The sequence below is a fragment of the Danio aesculapii genome, chromosome 3 (genome assembly GCF_903798145.1).
Source record: "Danio aesculapii chromosome 3, fDanAes4.1, whole genome shotgun sequence".
Classification (NCBI taxonomy): domain Eukaryota; kingdom Metazoa; phylum Chordata; class Actinopteri; order Cypriniformes; family Danionidae; genus Danio; species Danio aesculapii.
This window is the reverse complement of record NC_079437.1, coordinates 28,673,517-28,698,352: the sequence shown is the minus strand read 5'-3', so window position 1 is coordinate 28,698,352 and position 24,836 is coordinate 28,673,517. Positions and strand designations below refer to the sequence as shown.

Sequence of the window (24,836 nt, the reverse complement as noted above, 5' to 3'; positions counted from 1 at the left end):
ACACCCCCCTTTGTCTTCAAATCCTTCAACGCCAAATTCCCCTCTTTTTTACTTGTTTTCTGAAATTACCATGCAAAAGTTAGTGAGAAGACTGAAATCCTGGTAGTAGAATGGTAAAATTCTATTAGTTTTATGAAATAAATGAATTCAAAAAGACCACAGACAATTCTGTTATCTCTACTTCACTTCACATTAAGAGTCTTCTTGTCATCACTACATGGATATCTTATATACAGTGCTCAGCATATATAAGTACACCCCTCACAAATCTTTTAAATTCATATTTAATAGGCAGCTCTACAATATTATATTGGTGCATATACATTAGATTAGTCAGTACTGAAGACAAATCAAGAGCTTATCTAATGAAGTAACTTACGATAACGGTCCAAAAACTAGTACATCTAAATTTATATGTTATCGAAAAATATTTAATACAAATTTAAAAAAGAGGAAAAATCAAGAGCAGAACAATTGAACATTTTTGTTGAAATTTTGTATGTTGTAATTTATTTTTTGCAATATTTTGCTTGAATTTAATTGTATTATCTTTCACTTTCTAAATATGTTTGGTGACTAAAATATTATTTTAATAAATATATCTGTTTAATAAATCGGTTTTGTTTAAATGCACCTAAATACATTGCCTGTAAATGGAGAAAAATATTCATTCACTCAATTATGCTGAGAACTAGTGATATTATAAACAAAATATGTAATATGCAGAAATCACTGATAGAGAACTGTTGGATTAAACACCAGGAAATGGATTGCAGAGGAAAACGCTTGTGTGTTATAGTAAAACACTTATGGATCAGAGAGTTCTGGGTGGAGTTATTTTTTTTCCATTGGGCAATCAGGCATGGCAATTATCCTGTGTATGTGCGATGCTCAGCAGAGAAAAGTCTGCCTCAGCAGTACCTTTAGAATGATAAGAATGGCAGCACTGCAAAACATTAGACTGCACTTGAACTATGGAAAAACAACATAAGGAAAATGACAACACAAACAAGACCTCTTATGCTGGGAAAATTAAATTAAAAAACCTAATTAAAATAGAGCGAAAGAACAATGACGATAGTGTCACACAGGAAACAAATGCAACAATAGCAACGGCAATAAAAGCAGCTTTGCACAGTCCACAGAGATGTTTGATTTGGCTTGTCTTGGTCTACATTTGCTAGACAGACAGTTCAAACACTGTGCCTTCCCACATGTGGCTTGTGCACCAAGGCTAATAATTGACATTTTATTAGCATCCGTGCATACTGGGACTCAGAACTGACTGAGCAGATGATTGGAAAAACCCATTCAGGGTATGTGTACACGTGCATGCATGTTTATTTTGAGGCTATTCACTTGGCACTTGTTTATCGTAAAGAGGAATAGTTCACTCAGAAATAACAAATCTGTCATCTGGAACAAGATAATGGTGTGTAAATGAAATATATATTTATACCGTTTGGCTGAATTATTCCTTTACAGAGAACCAAAATATGGCAAGCTGTTTAATCTATTAGACACTAGTACTTAAGTTATTACCAATTGAATAAATACTATTAATCTAATACTATTAAAATACTATCTATCTATATAAATAAATAAAATCCATACTTACAATATATATATATATATATAAATAAAAGCAATAAACAAGAGTTAGTAATGTTATATATTTAAAAAGATTTCTCAAATGTCATATACCGTATAGTCTTTGAGACCAAAATAATACTTTGCTGTAACAGATAAGAGTAAGTAGGATCAGTTCACCATGTGTTCCATATCTCTTTGTTGAAAAAGTTTGAGATGCAACGTATTCACACCTGCCCGTCTCCATTTTCATTCTCTCTCCTTCTCAATTACAGCCAGAAGGAGAGAATAGGGGAGATAAATTGACTCTGGACTGCTGTGGCACTCGTACAGAAAACATGCAGAGATGAACTGCTGTCACCAGCCTCTACCTGTATATAGAGGTTTAATGCAATCTAGGCTGAGATTTAACCATAAATTAAGAACACTGCATATTAGAAAGAACTCAGTGTACATTAGCCAGATTTTTTTATTGAAGAAAAATTGGTTTTTTTATTCAAATTCAATTTTGTTTAATGACTTTCCATCTCCAATGACTATTACCATGCTTCATTCTTTTAAGCTCTTTGCAACTGAACACAGAAGACAATGTTTGGAAACATTTGAGAGGCAAAAAAAAAAAAAAAAAAAAAAAATCAGATAATGATGTTATGTTATAATAAAAGCTAATATGAAAATATATTTAGATTTTTAAGAATTGTCTCCTAAAACAGATGAAAGTACTATTCAGTGTCAGTGTTGAAATGGGAGGAAAAACTTATGTGGAAAGGAATAAAAGTGTAAGTCAAACAAAGAGAATAATAAGTGAAAAAGAGATAAAAGTGAGAGAAGAAAGCCTGTGATCTTTTAAGTCCCTGACATTCACATAGCTCCATGAGCTTAACCTTCATGATTAAATTGCTAGCCAAATCATCAAAACCCTTTTTTTCTCGAATCTAGATTGCTTTTAAAATGTATCACATGATCAAATGATTGATTTCATTAAGACTAAGTGTGCAAGCAGTGCCTTTTGCAGAATTCTGAAGTTAATTGGTTCTTTTAAAGTCACAAAGATGAATCAGACGCAGAGAGAAAAAAAAAAACAGCTTCAAACTGTTTTATAATGACACCCACCACTGGCTGATTTTGGAGCATTTAATCAAGAAATCATTAACTAGTGCTTATATATTTCAGTATTAATGCCTAATGTTTATTGTCTGTTTACATGAGCTCTGTACTAGAATAACAATTCTCAGTTTCATGCAATTTCGGGTGTTTTATTTTTAATCTTTAGACTTTAACTGCACTTCAGCAGTTCACTTTCATTCAGCAACATATTGTTCATGCCCCGTGACAATTATTGGATGAAAATATGAAGTAAGGACTGCTGAAAGAGTGCTGTTTTAATGTAATTTGATACCACATGGCGAACAGAAAGAAAAACCTCTGCATTTCAGGACTTAGGTGGTCCTTTAAGGTAATCAAAAATTGCTGCTTACATGGTAGACTCTTAATCAGTATTATCTTAATCACACAAGCGGAGTATTGGTGTCCATGTAAATGTACTCAGTGAAAGTGCCAGATGATGTTGCAAGCTGTCAAAGACAGCGCATTTCTCTGCCTTTAAGTTGCTTCCATGCACCCTCAAATGTCTCATTAAGTTTGACGTGTTTCCTCCTACACGCAACTTTTGTAAAGCGTCTGCTTTGCGTTGCTGTGTCAGAATCCTTGCTTGTAAAATACAGTCATACTTTAGAACGTTTATTTTAAGCAAATTTGATGAACGCGGTCATGCGTGTTGAATCTGAGGGGATCCCTCACTCACCAGGTGCGCTGTACTGCATGCATTGTCTGTGTGTGTGTGTGTGTGTGTGTGTGTGTGTGTGTGTGTGTGTGTGTGTGTGTGTGTGTGTGTGTGTGTATGTGTTTGTGTGTGCGTTTCCTAGCAACAAGAGCAAACATCTGACATCGCTGACTGTCCAAAGTCTTTTTAAGACATTCTATATGTATTATACAGTCTTTGCGGTGTCCGTATCCCTCAAAGCTGTTTAGAATTAAATGTTTAGAGATGGTATGACCAAAGTCTCACTGGTACCTGCCTTTGATGTACCCCTTGTCCACTTTGTCCCCAGATAATGTCAATAGACTGGACTGTCTGCTAAAAACTTGCTAAATGTTAAGGAGGACTAAGCAAAATTGTTTCTAGTTTATAATTAATGTTCTCAACTCGCAATACAACTTTACAATGAGTACAATTGTTTGTATTCAATACTTTATTATTATAATAATTTTCCATTTTCCATATTTGCAATACCTGTATTTTGGATTTTTTTGTAGTCCACTTAGAATCCAACATGGAAGTCATTTTTGTTTGTTATTGACATTGATTGTTTTGAAATTCAAATGGCACTTACATGCCTGTGTTTTTATTTCTGTAATAAATGTGGCGATTTGTGATTAATCATGATTAATTACAAAAAAATTGTGATTAATTAGTTAATTCTGTTAATCATTTGACAGCCCTAATATATATATATAATTGTAATGTATATATATAGTTTTATATAAATAGAATGTATAGTGTTTAGATAATGTGTTTTTTACAGTGTATACAGTGTATATTGTTGAAATTCACTAAACCCGAGCTGAATGCATGAAGCAGGTAATTATTCTCTAAACTGAAGATGCTACTTATTTTAAAGGTTATGAACGATGGGTAGAGTGATGCATTATTAAACATTCAAGACTGTACTCATCTCCCTGTCCTTTTCTCGACTCCTTCCATCTCGCTGCTTTGTAGACAGAGGAGTGCTCTGCACAGCGAGGTCAGTGTTGTTTGAATGGATGCTCACTTTAATCTGTCTTCTCTCACCCACGGCCTTATGGGAGCCATTCATCCATTCAGTGGTTCATCTGATTATATGGCATTTGCTCCTGGGACAACTGCTAGATATGAACAATAGCATTCGTATACTACATCCAACAAAAACAACAATTAGTGAAAGAGACATTAAATCTAATTTAATCTGTTTGTTCAATTTGTTTTGAGAGACGCTTGATCCAACGCTGGACAATTATCAAACAGTCACAATTAACTGCGAAAATTGTCAATTATATGCACTCATTTATCCAAAATGTTTCATTTACAGCATGCTTTTTCTAGCAGCGGCAACCAATTACAGACATCTTCGCTTTCCATATAAATGTGAGGGCTAATCAAAATGCCTTTAAAGGGGTCAAGAAATTTGTTTATATGTAAAATATAATTTTCTCTGAGCAGCACTTATCTGAATATTTTTTTCCTAATGTGGTTTCAAATTATGCACTTAAACTTGGGGAATTTCAAGTCAAAAGAAATGAAACAAACATGCGTGATGAAAATGCATTTTTTGCGTTTCACCTGTGATCACTTATCAGACACTGGTGCTTTTTATCTCAAAATGTTGTGTTGCAAGGATTTGGTCATGGTGAAGTCTGAATTCCTATTCTATTATATATATATTTATTTATTTATTTATATAGTTTATATTTATGTAGTTAGTTGAGGAATGGTGCTACATCCATATAAATGTGCGTCACAGATAAAGTCACAAAAACCCAGAGAGAGAACGTAAACAAGTTCACCCTGACCAATAAGAGCACAGTGCCCTTTGAAAAATGTTCTTGCAAAAGTGACCGAAAGCAAGAAGAAATTGCAACACTGTGACAAATCAAGCTTCTTTTTCATGAAAGAGATTTAGGTCTAAAATGTTCTTAAAAATACATTCGAATGGCTGATAAGGTATTGATTTAGAGCTAAATAAACAACTGTTTACTAGAGCAGCAGTTTTTTAGCAAAGGTAAAGAGAGCCCAAGCAATTTTGTATTTAATAGTCATCTTAATAAAACAAGACTAACTTTGGGCTGTCGTTAAAAAAAGTGTGTTCAAACAATGCATGAAGTGAAAAGATTACAGCGACAAGCAATTTTGCTATCCGCCGCACCAGGACAGAAACATTTAAATACCACAGTTATTCAGAAGTGCAGAATAGCACTCCACTCTCAATGACATGGACAGGTTTATCATCTAATGAAGTGTTATACATCCTTAACATTATTTAAAAAAAAACCTGTGTTACAGTTCTAACATTCATGTCTAAACTCTATGTTAACTAGTTATTTTATTGTATAGATCTGAGGTAAAACCACCTGCTGCTGGCATCAGCATAAAGAGCAGGGGTGTCCAAACTCGGTCCTTGAGGGCCAATGTCCTGCCTATTTTAGTTCCAACCCCAATTAAACACACCTGAACCAGCTTATCAAGCTCTTTCTAGGTATACAAAAACTTATATGCAGGTGTGTTGAAGCAAATTGGAGCTAAACAGGACAACGGCCCTCCAGGACACCCCTGATATAGAGTATGTCATGTAAAATGGTATTCAAACTGGTAACATTTTGCACTGAATAAAGCACATACTTGGAATCTGACGTGACAATTTTCATAGTTGTTTCAGCCTTGGCATTATAAAAACAGAAATCATTCAAAATTTATATATATAATTTTAACATGGAAAGGATCACAGCGTCTCAACAGATTAGACAGACATCACGTGTGTACTATTATTATTGGACTATTATTTTAGCCAATATCTTTATGTTTAGAATAGACATCTATTAAACAAAAAAAGCTTGCTGGGAGAACATCTAATCACCAGTTTCAACAGTGCTCTCAGCGGAGCTAATTGCAGACTTTTAGGGCACTTGGATGAAGGACTAAATCAGCCTGATGAAGTAACACGGACTCAAACTTTGTGAGTTTTTTTTTTTTTTGTGACTGCAAAACATGGTGCATGTACTGTGGTTTCAGACACTCACATAAACCACACTGATCATGCCAAAAAATAGAGACATTATAGTGGTTCCATATGATATCTAGATGTAGCTACTTCATTTAGGATTAACTTTGCTTTATTAAAATTACGTACACACAATTTAACCTAGTTATATATATATATGATTGTATACTAGCAAGCTGAGTTTAGCATTACTTGAGGCACACAATGTTAGCTAATAGCTTCCCAAAAAGCAATAATGGCTACATCCTTAGTCCCATTCTTAGACAGTCCCATTCCAGTGTTTTGAATTAAAGCCAATTATACAGTTGTTAAAAGATCTTCAACCCAAGCACATGCACAAACACACTGAAAAAAAAGTGATAAAATTTAGATGTGAACCATTACCCTAATTTTTTAAAATGAATGAATGAAAGCTTTTTTCCAGTGCACCAACAACAGAAACTTTCTTACACTGCAAAATCCAATAATTCAAGGTAACCCAAACCATTTGAGGAAACTGATTGCAATAAACCATTTAAGTTCAAAAACTAATTCTAATGAGTACTGTAAACTTACTCAATTTAAGTTAATCCATTTGAGTAACAGAGCAATTTGAGCACAGTAAAACCCAATAAATGAAGATAATTCAAACCAACTGAGTACTGTAAAACCCAATAAGTTAAGGCAACTCAAACCGTTTGAGGAAACCGATTGCCTCAAACCATTTGAGTTAAAAAACTAATCTATATGAGTACTGTGAACTTACTCCATTTAAGTTGCAGTAATGAGGTATTTAATTAACTCATTACCTTCAACACTGGAGTTCAAAACTCTTTTCAAATGATAAGAATTAACTTTAGTAAATTTTGAGTTAACTACACTCATTTCATTTGATAAAGTTGGGTTTTACAGTGTACATATCAACATAAAAACATTAACAAGTTCCTCCAATGCATACCATTACAATCTTGTTTATTTGGCTTCTTCATGGAAACATATTCATTTAAAGTGAAAATAAGGAATTAAGCCAACAAGTAATCATTTTAACTCAATATAACCCAAAGTATAACAAGAAACCGTAATTGTTTTGAATCAAAATAAATTGTTTAAATAAACATCATCAAAATATAATGTTCTTCAGTCTATAGTGAGCTAGGATTATCAAAATCCCATTACCACGTGAAATTAACACTACCACCTAAATAAATCTGTTTAAGTAAATTCTATTTATTGCAATTACAAGGGTGAAAATATATGCCATAATTGTGCAGACAGCCTAATCTTTATTAGTCTGAATTCAAATGAATGTTTCGAAAGCTGAATGTTCCTCATCAGTGAGAAACTCCAATCACAGTCTATTCATTTTTATTGCTACCTGATTCTGTGCAGAGTAGTTTGAGTGATTCCTAACCTCCATTTGATGTCATTTTACCAGCATTCTCACTGAAAGAATCTCGATCTGTCAGGTCAACATGCTACATTACCGTCTGTTTGTTCTTCTTTTTTGTAAGTAATGATGTCTGCTTTAGTCACCATTTACACTATGACTTTGTATCTTCCATCAATCATGTTCAATCACTGTAATGTATCTTTTAAGATGGCTAAAAGCAAAAAAAAGTTTCTAGAAGTGTCTTTTATAAAGTAGTGCCATTATGAAATACCAGGTAAAACTTTTCAGTCACAATTTTCCACTCAGACATAATCACGCCTACTATTAAATATGCTCTAAGTAACTTAGATGCACAATTACAGCAACTTAGCACATGAAGAGCGCTGCAGACTTATCTAACCTCTGTATCGAGAATTATAACTTGCACAGTTCATTGCGCTCCATTTGTGGGGATTTGATTGCTTTGCCAAAATAATAAAAAAATAGAGATTAATTCACATATAGACAGAGAACAGCAGGTATGACTCATTTATGTGGGTCTGAATTGATCTCAAATGAATTACCAGGAATTCATCAGCTCAAAACAGAACTAATGCTTTACAATCATAACAACTGTGACCTAATCAACATCAAAAACAAACTATATCTACAGTACAGGCACATATTAAATCATCAAAAAATATATTAATGAGCCCCTATTATGCATTAAAAAAGGTCATATTTGGTTTTAGGGGGCTCCAACAACAGGCTAATATGCATGCAAGGTCAAAAAACATATAATATAATATTCATTTATTTTTACCTAATTATCCCAATGACTTCCATGTGATTTGTTCAGGAATTCATTTGTTCCCAAACTCCTCTTTAGCATGAGGCTAATCTGCGCTGATTGGTCGGATGACCCAGTCTGTTGTGATTGGTCGACTGCGTTTAGCATGAAACACAGAGAAATGCCCACCACGACTTATCAACAATTTTAAAGTAGTCAGAGTGCAGAGTGTATATGTGAGCCCAATGCAGGAGTGCAATAAAGCAATACAGTTTAACACCAGCATATTGCTCTGTTCTTAACCATGACACACACTCAGTATTAATCCACACAGTGGCAAAAGCTGAACTATTCTGAAACTTGACCGCCGCACGTGTGTAGGAACAGCTGACGGTGGCCATAGCAACAACAAACTGCAGAGGATCGCAAGCTCACAATTAAATGCATAATTTGCAAGCTAGAGAAAACAAGGAGGCACCCATCGCACTTAAGTTACTTACACTTGTGAAGTGGAGGAAGGAACTGATCCATGAACTGTGTACTGTAAAGTTCCTGTTCAGCTCTGACAAGTCCCATAAATCACGTCATTTCTGATGCTTCCTTTAACAAACGGCCGACAAATACCCCGTTATAAGCGTGTAGATTGCTGAAGCACTCGTCAGAAAAATGACGGGAACAGAGCATAAGGCTGGGGCTATAATGCTGAGGTATTAAAAAAAAAAAACTTCAATCACTGACTCTTCACAGCCTCATCTTTGGTTAGGGAAAATAGCACAAACTTTCCCTCACCCTTCAGAGCACAGCGTCTTCGTGACATGATTTAACCGGAACCTTCATTTTCTTTCTACAGTGTTTGTGGGCGGGGTCTGAGTTCCGTATCGACATTACGCCGACATGGCTAAAAACTCGTTACAGTGGTAATTCATTCGAACCACTATGAGTTGACTCTTTCATAAATGAATTAATAGTTTTAAACACGGTGCACTTTCAGATTTAAGCCTTAGCTGAATATTTCACTTCACTTAAAGCTGTGTTACACACTGCATGGAATTTAATTTTTAAAAACCCATAACAGGGGCTCTTTAAAATAAATACATGAGGAAGCATATGTCCTTTATCATTTTGTGAACAACATATCTTTGCAGGTCTGTAGAGAAAATAACTGTCTGATCAAGCAAAAGGTCAAATCTGGATTACGATAATCACATAGAAATATATGGGAGAGCTAGCAGTTTATCTTGGAAATAACTCTGCATGACTGTGAAGTGAACACCGTAGGATGTCCCGTTTGTACATTATGATTCATAAGTGAGCTCATGAGACCCTGTGTGGCCGCTTTGTTGCCTGGGAGTGCCCTTTTGCTGACCCTGCACTATTGTGGACTGACTTGCATCCCACAGTCTCTGGCATTAGGTCACCAAAGAGTCTCTCAAAGAAAGACTATAATGATTGCATCTGGGATGGGGCCAATGTTTTTCTTCTGCTTTTCAACAGACAGGGAAAGATTAACATGAACCACAGTAAAATATTGTGGAACGCACAGTATTTGGAAGTAAAAAAACATGGAATTTTATGAAAAAATGTGACATTGCTAGGTCATATTTAACAATTTCCTACTGAAATGTCTAAAACAAAATAATAAAAAAATTAAATCACACATTTTGTCATATCACATATGCACATAGAGTTTTATGTTAAATCTTATACTGTTAAATGAATTTAACTGTTAACAGTTAACTGTTTCCTGTATTATTTTACCAAGATGGCGTTTTATATTTGTTTTCATGGAGCTTCATGTTTTGTTATTGTTTGATTCAATTGTTCTATCTTCTGTTAAGCTAACATTTACGTTTCCTAGTCATGCATTTATGCACAATGTGACATAATTAAAATATTTACAAATATTTCTATTTGCTCCCTACAAGAGACCTGCTGGATACTGCCTCGTTAATACAGAACATTTTCAATTCCCGAACAGATGCGCATGCATTATACAAGAGTGCGAGACTAACACAACACCTCCTGTTGTAGAATATGAATGAGCTTTGAAATCAGCCTAAAAAGACATTATTTTTTTATGTGACGGCGTTATGCATAAATATAGCAATATTGCACTGATCAACACTGAATTACAGAACACAGTAATTTCTTTCATTTTAACAACCTTTTAAAACTATTGTTAAATACAAGGTTCAAATTTGAACTTTTCCATTTGGTTAGTTTTTATAATTGTCTTTAATTAAATGTATCTGCACTGTCTTTTATGTCAAATGCTTACATTTGTCAATGTCAATGAAAGTGTCAGTGTCATCAAAATGGAAAGTCCTGACACCATTGTTTATGAACAGGATAATCAAATGGCTTTGTCATGTTCTCATTATGACAGTTTACTCCTACATTTTTTCCCATGCAAAAAAGTCAGATTTTGCTGACACTTCCTGAAAATGCTCAAGACAGCACTATATACTATTTACACAGCCATTTAAAAACTACAGTAAAGTTAGACATCACTGCATTTACATTTACATTAAGTCATTTAGCAGACGCTTTTATCCAAAGCAACTTACAAATGAGGACAAGGAAGCAATTTACACAACTAAAAGAGCAGCAGTGAATAAGTGCTATAGACAAGTTTCAGGTGTGTAAAGTCTAAGAAGCAAAGCAATAGTAATGTAAGTTTTTTTTTTTTGAGAGAGTACAGTTAGTGGTATAGCCAGAGAGGCAGTTACAGATTAGGAAGGAAAGTGGAGACTAAATAGTTAAGTTTTTAGTCGTTTCTTGAAGACAGCAAGTGACTGCTGTTCTGATGTAGTTAGGGAGTTCATTCCACCAACTGGGCAGATTGAATGTGAGAGTTCGGGAAAGTGATTTCTTCCCTCTTAGGGATGAAACCACGAGGCGACGTTCATTCACAGAACGCAAGTTTCTGGAGGGCACATAAATCTGCAGAAGTGAGAGCAGATAAGAAGGAGCAAAGCTAAAGGTCGCTTTGTAAGCAAACATCAGAGCTTTGAATTTGATGCGAGCAGCAACTGGCAGCCAGTGCAAACGGGTGAGTAGGTGATTTAGTGAGGTCTCTGAGTACAAGACACTGGATATGTATGTTTCACATGTTTACGCTCTTTGTAATTCTAATTTATTCACAGTATTGTGCAAAAGAATAAATACATCCTTATTTACAACAAACATAAACTCTGGCTAGAGCTGTGCACAACTGTAAACAATATTGCAGTACATATTGGAACTGAACCTACAACATACACAGGTCTGTAAATCATTCATGAACATTCAATTTAGAAGGCATTTTCAGGAAAAAAGATTTAAAGATTTTTATCAAATTAGCTTGACAGATTTTAATAACTAGTTCAAAATGTTTGTATGTAATGACTGAAGTAATGAAATGAGGACTGTCAGTTTTATATGGAATGACTACTCAGCATTCACAAGTTTAGTTCATTTTGACTGACATGACATAAGCAAATGATAATGTTATAAAACAGCAGAGAGTTGTTTAAAAGCAATTGAGGCATGTCCAAAAGCATTTGCAATTTGCTGGAAGGAATGAGAAACTGCTACTATGATGTGCACAAATGACTAATTGTTTTGAGAACCGCATTAACTGTTGTGCAAATGTAAATAGTGTTGTGAGAAATGCACCAAAGTGACTGAGAAAAACTGTAATGCCCTTTGACATACTTTCACATTTAACTTTAGAATTTAATTGTGCAAGAGTGTTTTCTCCCCCCAAATATTGAATCAGTGGGGTATTTTAGTTTTTCTGGTGGCATTTTGCTACAAAGTCCAATAATTTCTGACGTACGCAACACCAATCAAAGAAAGCACTTACTAATGACCCAAGGTTAATTTTAAATCCCTCTGACATCACCGCCATCATCTTGAGATCAAAATCAATTTGATGGAAACAAAATTAATAAGAATTCATTAAACAAGAAGATTGGTAATGGAAAATGGACTCGACTGCAGACAGGTGATCTCTCAACAGCGACAAACAAAACTGCAGAGAAAGCTCTGATGAATATCACTAAAGGCAGCCAATGAATGTTTTATAAACATCTGCTGCATGGTGTCACCTTTGCATCTCTATTCAATACAATCTGCTTTAAATATTCTTCTCCATGTCCACAGTGTCTCCATCAGCTAATCAGATCATTGACTCTTGCTTCATATATCAGCCATAAATCTACTCTCTCTGGTGAGGCTTGCTGGATTCAATCACATATAGGGGTATTCTGCTGTACACAACCTTCTCATATAAATCACATGAAACATGATAAGATGCTTGAGCGCTACAAACACAATTATATACCCATGCTGAAGACAATGATTTTATTTCAAAATGTCATGCTCTCTCTCCTACGGCTTCTGTCTCTGTGTCAGAGTCAGCGCGTTGGTAATTAGTATTTTCACTCCATCTTGTTTGCATGTTGTTTCTTTCTTCTTATAATTTTTGCATTAAAAGAGACCATAGTCACATAATTCAGACATGATCTGTTAAAGTACTCAGTGTTACTGGGGCCTGGCATTATTGGTGCAGCAACAGATGTAAGTAAATCTACACTGTGTGTGTGTGTGTGTGTGTGTGTGTGTGTGTGTGTGTGTGTGTGTGTGTGTGTGTGTGTGTGTGTGTGTGTGTGTGTGTGTGTGGGACCAACACATACACAAATACATTCATAGTAAAGTAGATCGCATAACACGTGTTGAAGGTTTGCAGCACATATACAGCAAAATTCTGTGTTTGTGCTTATGAGCAGCAGGGGCCTTCCATCTGGGAGCGATCCCATCATCCTTTGCAACTCTAACCAGCCAGAAGGCCTTGAATTGCTCATACATTCATCATTCAGCATGTCCTTAAAGGCAGTTAACAAAAGAAATCACCTTGAAGCAATTCCAAACATGCTTTTCTTTCACAAATAAAAAAATAAAACTTGTGATGGTCACACTTAACAATAAGGTTCATTAGTTAATGCACTTACTAACATGAACTACGTATGAAAAATACTTGTACAGCATTTATTAATCATAATTCAACATTTACTAATGCATTATTAACATCCAAGTTCATGCTTGTTAACATTAGTTAATGCACCGTGAGTAAACGAGCTAACATTGAACAACTGTATTTTCTAACTAACGTTAACTAACAAAAACAAATACTGTAGTCAATGTATTGTTCATGTTGGTAAATGCATTAACTAACATTAACTAATACAACCTTATTGTAAAGTGTTACCCTTGTGATTTGATGCGATGAAGTGTGATCACTTTTTACACTACATACACTCAGGGGCGTAGCAACTGGGGAGGGGGGGGATCATTTAGAGAGGCAGATCATTTAGAAACAGGTGATATATTTAGAATCATTTAGAGCCAGATCATTTAGAAACAGGTGATTAATAATTATGTGATCGTAAACTCTCCCCCTCCACCTAACTTATAAAATGTCCGCTACGGCCCTCGTGCATTAAAGGAATAGGCTTCAGTGGATATGACTTTCGATTTCAGATGAAATTTAGATTTTATTCTGGCTTTTTTCATTTTATATAATGATGTTGGATAGTGGCTTTGTTTTGAAGCTCCCAAAAGAAAATAAACATGTTGTCAAACTAGCCCATTCACCGACAGAATGTTAATGCAACAGGAAAAAAAGGCATATACACAGATAATGGCTTGAGGGTTAGTAAATTATATAATTTTCATTTTTTGGTGAACTATTGCACTCCAAGTATCCCAAAGTTTGATTAACCAAATAATGTTTTGTACCTTTTAAGTTTAAATCCTTGACGATGTTTATACCTTGAGATCCAGAGCAGATCATATGTTGCAAAATCTGTCTATAACCGTTAAGATATGAACATTATTACTTCTTTTCAAGTATTTTCTCATGAATAGTGGAGCGTTCCTTCTATACTGCACATGCAAATATTAAAGTCCAATCACAAATACGGCTAATTAACCGTAAATAGTTAGTTTGTGAAATTGCTTTATATTTGTGAATTTATTGTATTTAATTTTACATTAAGAAGATTAAGGTTCCACTTAAAATATATTTTAACATGCAGTTTTTTTACAAAAAAATATTGAATTTACAGTGAAAAAAAAATCTATCGAGAATGTTTTGAGTTTCAATGCTAGGGCCCCATACCTGGAATTTTTTAGTGCCCCTAAATCACCAAGTCTGCCCCTGCATTTAAGTACACATAAATACTAGAAACAAACATTTATGGTTTGTATACATGTTAATGTCTAAAGGAGGAAACAATGAAAATCCTTTCACACATAATCTAAAGATGTATGATATTCACCAGATACACACCGTTTAGGTAACTAGAATATTTACTCTATTCTTCTCCCAGTTAAACAGTCACTTACTTTCATGTATTTCAGGAGAAGTAGTTAAATGGGGTATATGCACAGCTAGTGTTTTTCAGCCAATGATAAACTTCCAGTGAAAGCTTAACTTGACTATTTTCAATTTCATAAGGTTCCTTTTACTGCATCGATATTATAATATAATTACAATACAATCATTTAAAAAGACTAATGCATTCATTTAGTTGTTCAAGTGTAAAACGAGATGAAAGACCGTGTAACCGCCAGAATCAGCAGGCGAGTGCAGAAACTCTATTGAAAACACTGGGGTAAAATAAATGGTCATATTGTCGGGGGGAAATGGAAATTAATGCAGTGCTTCTTGTCCGTTCTGAGACCCACTTTATATCGTTTATCTATCAGGCAGTGAAGATTGATGATTTTTAAAGAAATCAGACCTAAATGTGTCAATTTTATAATGTAAAGACAGTTCACCAGAAGCACTGAGGTACATATACTGTACCCCACTAACATGTTGTAAATCCAGCAGCTCTAATCTCTCCACTGCAGTGCAAACTAATATGATAGCACCCATAACCCACCAAAGATCAAATAATATGATCATTGCAAGTTATTAAAATAACAAAATATGTTCTTACACATATCCTAGAATCTATTAGATATTTCAGATATTTCGCAATTTAATTAGCCGCATACTGTTGACTTGTGAATGTCACATGACAGATTTGACACATCAGCATGAAAATATAAATGTCTACATTTTAAATAAGTCATTTTAATTCTGATTCTAAGAATTTAAAACTTACATGTGAAAGGGTTAACACAGGAAAAATAATAATAGTTCTTTATGGTTTTTAGATAAGTGAGTCTGTGTTTAACATTGGAAGAGTTTGAAAATAACTGCTACTATATAATTTATTGCTATTCACATTTTTTTTATCCTTACACCCAAGCTTGATTAATTGTATATTAGACATCTTGAGAGGGTTTCTGTCACTCCCCACAAGCTGGTTCAGGACCAGCGCTTGTAAAATGGGCTAGGACTTATGGGCCACACATTCAGCGTTCACGCCTGTCAGACTGTTTCTAAATGAAGGGTCCTTTGATCTCTCGAAGATTTCTCATTTCCATTCAGCGCTCAGTAGCACCACCAAACAACACACTTATCACCCCTGAAATACTGCAGACCTAAAACACTGAAGACTCCAGAAGTCTCACGACAAGGGACCTTCTCAAAGAAAAATCCCTCCATATCACCAGATCAAATCCAAACGCTTCCTAAGCTGATCCGCTTAGTTTCCCCTTTGATAACATCAGACATCTTGGATTTGTTTGAAACAATCTCAATCTACATTCAAGCTTTGCCTTGAAGACTTAGAAAGGCATTCAATCACCTGGACGCAGCTGTGTTCATTCAATGTCAAAAGCGGATGCCTTTGACGTTATTTCCCACTCTTTTAGAATAAGCAAGTCTTTAAATAGCAGCCCTGCATTTAATCAGCCTCTCAAGATTCAAAAGGAACGATGAACTTTGGCCACTGTCAGAATGGGCTGACTGAGGTTGCATATAAGAAAGCTGGAGAAAAAAAAAAAAAAAAGAGGCTGAAGGACAGATGAAAATTCATCATATATAACAGCACCAATTTGAACTATACAATATGCACCATGACGCAATGAACCACATGGATATTGTTCCAATTTTAATAAGAAAAGGAAAGTATTACTATTATTATTATTGCTATTTTTATTAAATTATGTGTGAAAATATGACTTGATTTCCATATGAATTAATATAAGCCAGCCACTTACATACAGTAACTCTATGTCAGTTTAAATCCATAATTACAACACCAGTAGTAGTAGTAGTAGTATAGTAGTGTACTACTGCTACTACTACTAGGGCTGGATGATTAATCGAAAAGTAATTGAAATCGACATTCAGAACCTATATTCGATCTAATTTTTCCAGGTCATTTTTTAAAATTACTTTCCCTACCACGTGTGGAGTCACTTGACCCCGCTCTGTTAAGGCTGATTTATACTTCTCCGTTGAATGCACGGGTATGGTCCAGAGCAGCTTTCGTGTGGGTATGCCCGTGCACCTCTTAATATAACTACATGTTGCACATTTACACTACATAGACGATGATTGAAAAGTGCGCCAGAGATGCCTTGAGGCAGCATATTTTCTATTGCAATAGAATTATTAAATACATAAAAATATTTGTTTACAGAAGATTCAAGAAATGCAGTTATATTATATACAGGAGTTATATTATATACAAGAGTTATTTTATTCTATTCAGAAGAGATACTGCTCTTTTTTTACTTTTGAAAACATTGAAAAGAACAAATTGTTTCCAAACTGAGATTTGAGAAGTTATTTATTTTTTTACTTTTTCATAAGAGAAAAGTAACTTGATTTCAGGCAATGTGTGCTTTAATTTCTGTTGTTCAATAAATAATTATAGATAGTAGATATTTCCTTCAATTATTTTAAAATCGAGCAATGCAACCTTCATTTAAAAATCTCTGACTTGTAATATGTGAGCATATTTACTGTACAAAACCTGTCAGTGAACAATGAAATAGAAAATAAAATAAATAAATACAATAATCGTTCATTAATCGTAATCGAGTTAAAATGTTCAATTAATCGAGATTTTGATTGTAGGTCAAAATGCCCAGCCCTAACTACTATTGAGCAATTCCATGCAAATGTCAACATTGTCATGAAAAAAAAAAAGTTTTCACCAAAACAGCGAAACCCTTTCCAGGTTTTTTGTGTAGGCTTAAATTTTACACTCTGTAAAAACACTCAAAAATGTATCCGTCAATGTTTTTGATTAACCAAAGTCACACAAATGGCAATTTCACATCCGTCACATTCATAACTGAGAGATGTCACATCCATAACAAAGCTTTTTCCTCATAAATGCAAAGACATTAAATAAAATAAAATCAATCACTTTTATTCTCCAGAGAGCCGACTCTTATCCTTTTGATTGGCATTGTTTCTTTTGGGTTGTGCAGTTTAATTCACATAATTTCTACAAATTATGTCGTATACTGAATACAAAATAATTTAGCAATTTGTATTTGATGGGGTTTATGAAAACGGGTTAATATTTTGTATGAAAATACTTCAGGGTCTTGTATTTTTGTATTTTTAATATACTGTAAAACACTTTGTAAGAAGTCTATATGATGACATCCAAAAAATGCCGCCTCTGATAGGTGCTTTCTCAGTTATTTGCCTAGGCTTGAGATAAGAACAGAAAATTGATTAATATTGAAGAAGATGGTCAATTCTTGGAGTATGGATTGAAATTATGCAACACACATAAAGAAGATAACAGACATATGGCATGGGCATATTTAGGATAACTAAATTTTTTAGAGATCATCATCATTGTTTTATGTTGTGCATTGAAGAGTACAATTGCAAAAAACATAATTAATGGAAATGACTAAGACTGAAGATTTTAGTCGTTTTTAGAAATTATGTTTTTACATTAAGTATTGAAGATTTTAACTGCAAAAAACAATCTAAATTTATTTTTAAAAATATTTGAGCAAAAAAAATTTATAATCTCTTCATATATCACCTTTTTAAAATATAAGACAGTTAATAAATGGTAGCAATTTTACTGGCCACCCAATGGATGGAAACACAATAAAAAGATATAGTACTATGTTCCTCATTATCTACATTACATGGTTTTTACAGAGATTAAAGAGATCATCTTCATGATAGGACTTTCTGTAGGAATTTTATACAAAAGGTGTACTAAAATCAAAAATAAACAAAGGTTTATGAATACCTACTCACATCCAGAAGTAGAGGTGAATGAGGTGCAGAATAGCTAACTTAAACTTGCGCAGAGAAACGCTGTTTCTGTCAAACATTGTGTACTTCATTAAGTCAGTTTATTATTGAAGGGATTGATCAAATAAGCCTATCGATAGAAGGTTTGCAAAGAAATGTCATGCTCCTTTGTAAAAGTACTTTGTAGCATTTTCAAAATACAAAATACAGTATTTTATTTTGATACATTTGGCTGCTGTATGTTGTTGTTTATTTTAATACACTTAAAATTGAGGAATTTGGCATTTTATTTTAAAATACATTTCTATGTATTTTTGCCCATCCCTGGTCACATCCATAACGCATATTTATTTTCTTCATTTAAAATATTAATTAAATTATAATAATTAAATTAAATTATTTTTTCTGATGCCACAACTCTGTGGTGAGTAGTTTTGGAAAATATAAACAGATGTTTCAATATAATAGTAACATACTTTCTCTGTGAATTTATTTTTTGAGATTTTACTGCAAATGTCACGTCCATAACGCTGGAATTGCTCTACTACTACTACTAATAATAATATTACAACAACCAAACACAAATATACAGTATATAGTTCAATTTTTTTATGACAAACATTAATAATAAACTAACATTCATAGTTTTTTCTCTTTGCTTGCAAAATATATTTTGTTGAAATCCACAGAGAAATCTGTTGGCAACATATTTTTAATCCATACTCATTATAAACTGCTCATATTTGGGGCATGTTGCATTTTCGAATGCATGTTATAATTGGCTCTCATTATGGGTCAGGGAGTCTCATAACGGTGTTAATGCTTTTGACCCATTATTTTTGAATTATAATTGATTTACTCTGAAAGCAACGTCTTCAAAAAAACATCTCAGCCAGCAGAAAAATGAGCGCTGGAGGTTTAGTGCCGCGCTAAGTTACTATATGATCGATGGTAAAGTGTGTGCAGCATGTGGGTGGAACAGTTGGAGCAGTGTTGGGATGGAGAGAGAGGCATGCGGCCCTACTGTTACTCGCACGCTCACACTCTCACTGAGAAAAGTCGAAAGGCTGCTGACAGAGGTGCTGACATGCTCTGCGGGTAAAAATAAAACATCATAAAAAAATAACACGGCTGATGTAGCCAGACATGTTTGTGAGAGTCAACAGACACAGCGGGTGTGATGACACAGATGTTCACAATATGAACATCTGCAGGAACCTGAAAACTTGTTGGTATTAATAGGAAATATGTCCAGAATTTGAACTTGGTGTGTTCAGTACAGGTATATTCAGAAAGCATTTGGGTTTGATGTAAAGAGACAGGCTGTCAGGGAACAGGACAAGTGAGGAGCTGTTAATTAGACAGTGGAGGGGGCACATATTTGTGACCGCTGCCCTCCCACTCTCATTCTGTCTTTCTGTTTAATTCACGGTGAAGACAGGCAACATATATGGAGGTCAGACACAGCCACAACCTCTAATCTTTATCCATAATTAACTAACAGGACAGAAAACTAATGACACATATATTTAATAACCACCAGTAAGAATCTGTTGGAATTATCAGTCAGTGGAAGAAACTGGACTAGATGCTCCCAAATGGCGCCATATAACTGGAGCCAGTTCAGCAGTTACACCATGTAGGCTGTCAAATTGACACGTCTCGCTTGAGAATCGAACAGGCCGGGTCTCTTGGCTCACTGGCCAGTATGCCTGCTTCCTTGGCAGGCTTCTATTTCTCATTGGACAGCATTGGCTCTTCTCATAGTCATGAGTTCAATTTTCTCCAAGAACAGGGTGTGATCTGCTGACACTCAGTGGGGTTTTGAGTTAGGGATTCTGTTATGGTGTTAGAACAAGTAGTGCAGTGGTGCAGGATGCACATATTGAGGAATCAGGGACAAAATTCTACAAATTTATAGATACCACAAATATGTATTATGGTAAACATGATTTCACAAATATTGTTATCAAAAAATAAATATTGCTGTTTCTACTGCATGGGGTGATTCACATTCATTCAATTCATTAACATAAAATGCAGAAATATAAAAACATATAGTTGAAGTCAGAATTATTAGCGACCCTTTGAATTTTTATTCTTTTTTTAAATATTTCCTAAATGATGTTTAAAAGAGCAAGGAAATGTTCAAAGTATATCTGATAATATTTTTTTGTCCGGAGAAAGTCTTTTTTGTTTTATTTCGGCTAGAATAAAAGCAGTTTTAAATTTTTTTAAACCCACTTTAAGGTCAATGTTATTAGCCCCTTTAATATATATATATATATATATATATATATATATATATATATATATATATATATATATATATATATATATATATATAATTTTTTTTTTTTTTTTTTTTTTTTTCGATAGTCTAGAGAACAAACCATCATTATACAATAACTTGCCTAATTACTCTAACCTGCCTAGTTAACCTAATTAACCTAGTTAAGTCTTTAAATGTCACATTAAGCTGTATAGAAGTGTCTTGAAAAATATCTAGTCAAATATTATTTACTGTCATCATGGCAAAGATAAAACAAATCAGTTATTAGAGATGAGTAATCAAAACTATTATGTTTAGAAATGTGTTGAAAAAATCTTCTCTCTGTTAAACAAAAATTTGGGGAAAAATAGAGGGGGGCTAATAATTCTAATAAAGGGGTTTAATAATTCTATAATAATTAATAATACTGTAAACACCCTATAAATTGGCTAACATTTTTAAAGGAGGGTAAAAATGATTTTATACTGTTATATAAATTATTATTATTTATATATTTGTTCTGTAAATTAGCAAGAATCTTTCCTTCAAATTTAATTAATTATTTAATTTGTTATTTAGAGCATTTATTTTTACACAAAATTAACTAATGAACTTCACAACATCAATGTTTAAGAGATTTAAGAAAGCAGTATTTGGTGGAATAATCTTGATTTTCAATCACAGCAACCGAAAACATTTGTTATTTGGACCAATTGTCATTTTCTCAAAAGACGATGCTCTAAAATACCATATTTGTATTTTCATTTTGAAATGAAGCTTATCAGCCCTTTGTGGAGCAAAAAAGAAAACATTTTACTCAAAGCCATATCAAATAAATGCAGTAAATCCAAAGAACTTGATCATTAACTAGAGATTTATAAAAAGAATAATCAAATAGCAAAAGCAAGCTTATCTAAACCTAAGTCTTAAAAGAGCAAAGTGACGGCTTAATTAAAACACACTGAGGGCTTCAGAAACACAGAAAATCAACGAAACAAAGGTTTCAATCTATGTTTTTGGACATAACTGGCATTTTGATTGATTTATAGAAATGGAATAAAACATAAAAACAGAACATAAAGGATCATTTGTTGGAGGAAATCTATACGTCATCAATCTATCTGTATATGTGGGAGTTTTAAACTTTATATTCAATCATATTTTTTGAAATGGTTAATAATAAACAATAAATGTGAAGTGATTCTGAATAGACAGTTAATTACTATTATAATCGTAAAAATGTATGGGCAAAACTGAGTTTAGGATCAATGCACGTAGGATCAATGCACAGCACTTAAATCCAAGCACGTTAAAAGTAGGCTAAGTAGTCTATTTACAAAGTATATTTACAGATAGTCAATACTCGACAAGACGGTTGCTACAATATGGATTGAAGACTATACTAAGGTGTTACTAAGTAACATTAACGCTCTATTAACACCAAGTAATGAGTGTAAATAGCACCTGCGCTTCACCTGCCTTGCAACAGCCCTCTTCTACTGAGAAACATCGGTGTGTTACTGCAGTCACGAATATCAGCCACGAAGTAGCCTTGAATCTGTCGTCACACAATACTTATCTACAGTATTAAAGCTTCTTAATATTTATCATTAGGTATTACTTGAAACGGTTTTAAACATAATTTACTTCCATAACTCTTCATACACTGACTGCAAAGAAAATAACTAGGCTGGTAACAGTCTGTTGTGGTCAAAATGTCAAACAATGCGCTCTGCAAAGTTTCTTACCTTAAACCAGTAATTGCCAGCCAACTTGGTCCTTACAGTTGGGAATACGACAAGCTGGAGATTCCGTGTGGAGGTATTTGTAACTTAATGAAGATGCTACAGCGTTTTTCCTGGACGAGCTGCGGTCGCGCGCACCGGAGATGCTGCAGGATGAGCGCGTGGTTGCTTGACTCGGTGAGCGCGAGAGAAACTCATATCTGTGGAGTCCTGAACATTACATTGCTCAGTGCTCCATCACTCCCCTGTAACCAGGTAACTGCTCTTCCGCGGGCACACGCCAAGGGAAGGTAGGCGTTGACAAAAATTACTCCGGTACCCGTCAGCGAGTCTGAGTGTGCGCGCGCGCGTGCGTGTGTGTGTCTCACAGGTTTGTTGTTGACTGTGAGCTGTAAGTGAACTGCGTGCACAAAACCATTTGGCTACAATAATTCCAAAAACATAATGTTCATCTAAGGACCCTGCATGCGAATAAACAGCTGCTATTTTGTATCAAATTATTAAATAAACTTTATGACTGCTTTATAATGAGCAAGTTTCGCAAATACTTTCATTTTCAATATTTGCCTTATTTGAACAGTATTTGTTACCAGTGGATTTGCAAATGAACTTTAGTGATGTAAAATTGCATATCCTGTTAAACATGTCAAAAGAACAGATTTGTATTGTTTACATTTTCAAATGGTTTCATTTTTTGTTGCTGTTGTTGTAGTATTACCACAATGTTGGCTTCAATAAGTATTAAATCAACTTTTCTGTGCATTTGTGTATATGTTCTGAGTATTAAACTGCAAAAGAATTAAGTAAATAGGTAACATTTTTCTGTAAGTTCTCATTAGAATGTTACACAGTATGTGTGAGAAAACAAATGAACTGTAGTAGTTCTATTAAATAAAATCTTTACAACATTTTATTTAAATGTGTAATTAAATATTAATTAACAACAGATTGTTACCAAAAAAATGATATACAGCATCCTGTGGTATTAACTCTGAAGGGATAAACTGTAATAAATACTGTAGTATACTTCAGTTTTTACTTCAGTAAAGTAAATGAATGAAGTCCTAACAATATTTCAATTCATGGGACATACTCCCCATGTCTAGTTACAGTGTATTAAAACTGAACAACAGGCCTACAAAGCCCAATAGTATCTTACTGTAGACAGACATGCAATCCTTTTTTTATAGCAAAACAATCAAATTGAGAAATACAGTTTTTTTTTGTTTTTTTATCCATGGAGCAAATCAATAGAGAATAAAAACAAAAAATAAATATAATTACAGGGAATAATTACAAGAAATTCGCACAGGAAAATGATTCCAAAATCGCACACATCCTTATAGCTTTTTTATTTTTAATGTCATTCAGGGTTTCAATATAATGCTTAAGATCAATTTTAAACAAATAAATCTTAGGTTTATCATTGGACCGTTTTTGTTTGTGTACATGGTACTTCCCTAATATAATCATTAAAGTGATAAACACATTTTGCTCCAAAGTTTTATTATTATTATTATTATTATTATTATTATTATTGTATATTAAAAATATCTTTTCAAGAATTTTTAAATTTTGTATGTTTAAATGTAAGATATTCAACATCAAACCAAAACATATTACCAGATGAGAGCTGAACAAGTCCACTAGGAATTGCATCCAATACTATTGCAAATTGTTTAGCAGTTGTGGGGATCTTGTAATAATTGATAAATTCACAATAATTAAAAAGTTCTCCATTACATTTGAATAACTGTCTCACCAATATAATATAGTTATTGTACCAATTTCTATAAAAAAAGGATTTATTTTTAAAGGTTAAACATTTGTTGTTTCATATCACTGATTTATGTGGAGATAGACTACGCTTATAAATAAGCATTCATAGTAAACATGACAGACATGCACTCTCAGATGCACTCAATGGAGCTAATGATGTCACTGTGAGAGGTGGGGTTAGGGGCTGGGTCAGGTCAACGCTACAAAGAACCAGAATATTTTCAATGAATATTTCAAGCATGTTTTTGAGACAGTTTATCATTCAAAAAATGTATATGTTTGAATAAATGTGAGATTTGAGAAGGTTTTTCAAGAATT

The 24,836-nt window shown here is 33.8% G+C and overlaps 1 protein-coding gene across 1 annotated transcript in view; it reads right to left on the bottom strand.

Moving 5' to 3' along the window:
* Nucleotides 1-22,978, bottom strand: part of sstr3 (somatostatin receptor 3) — a 29,543-nt gene extending 6,565 nt beyond the window's left edge. Inside the window, exon 1 of the mRNA XM_056453557.1 lies at nucleotides 22,743-22,978. The gene's annotated coding sequence lies outside the window, so the exon portion shown is untranslated. The remainder of the gene's footprint in view (nucleotides 1-22,742) is intronic.
* Nucleotides 22,979-24,836: the final 1,858 nt, after the last annotated feature.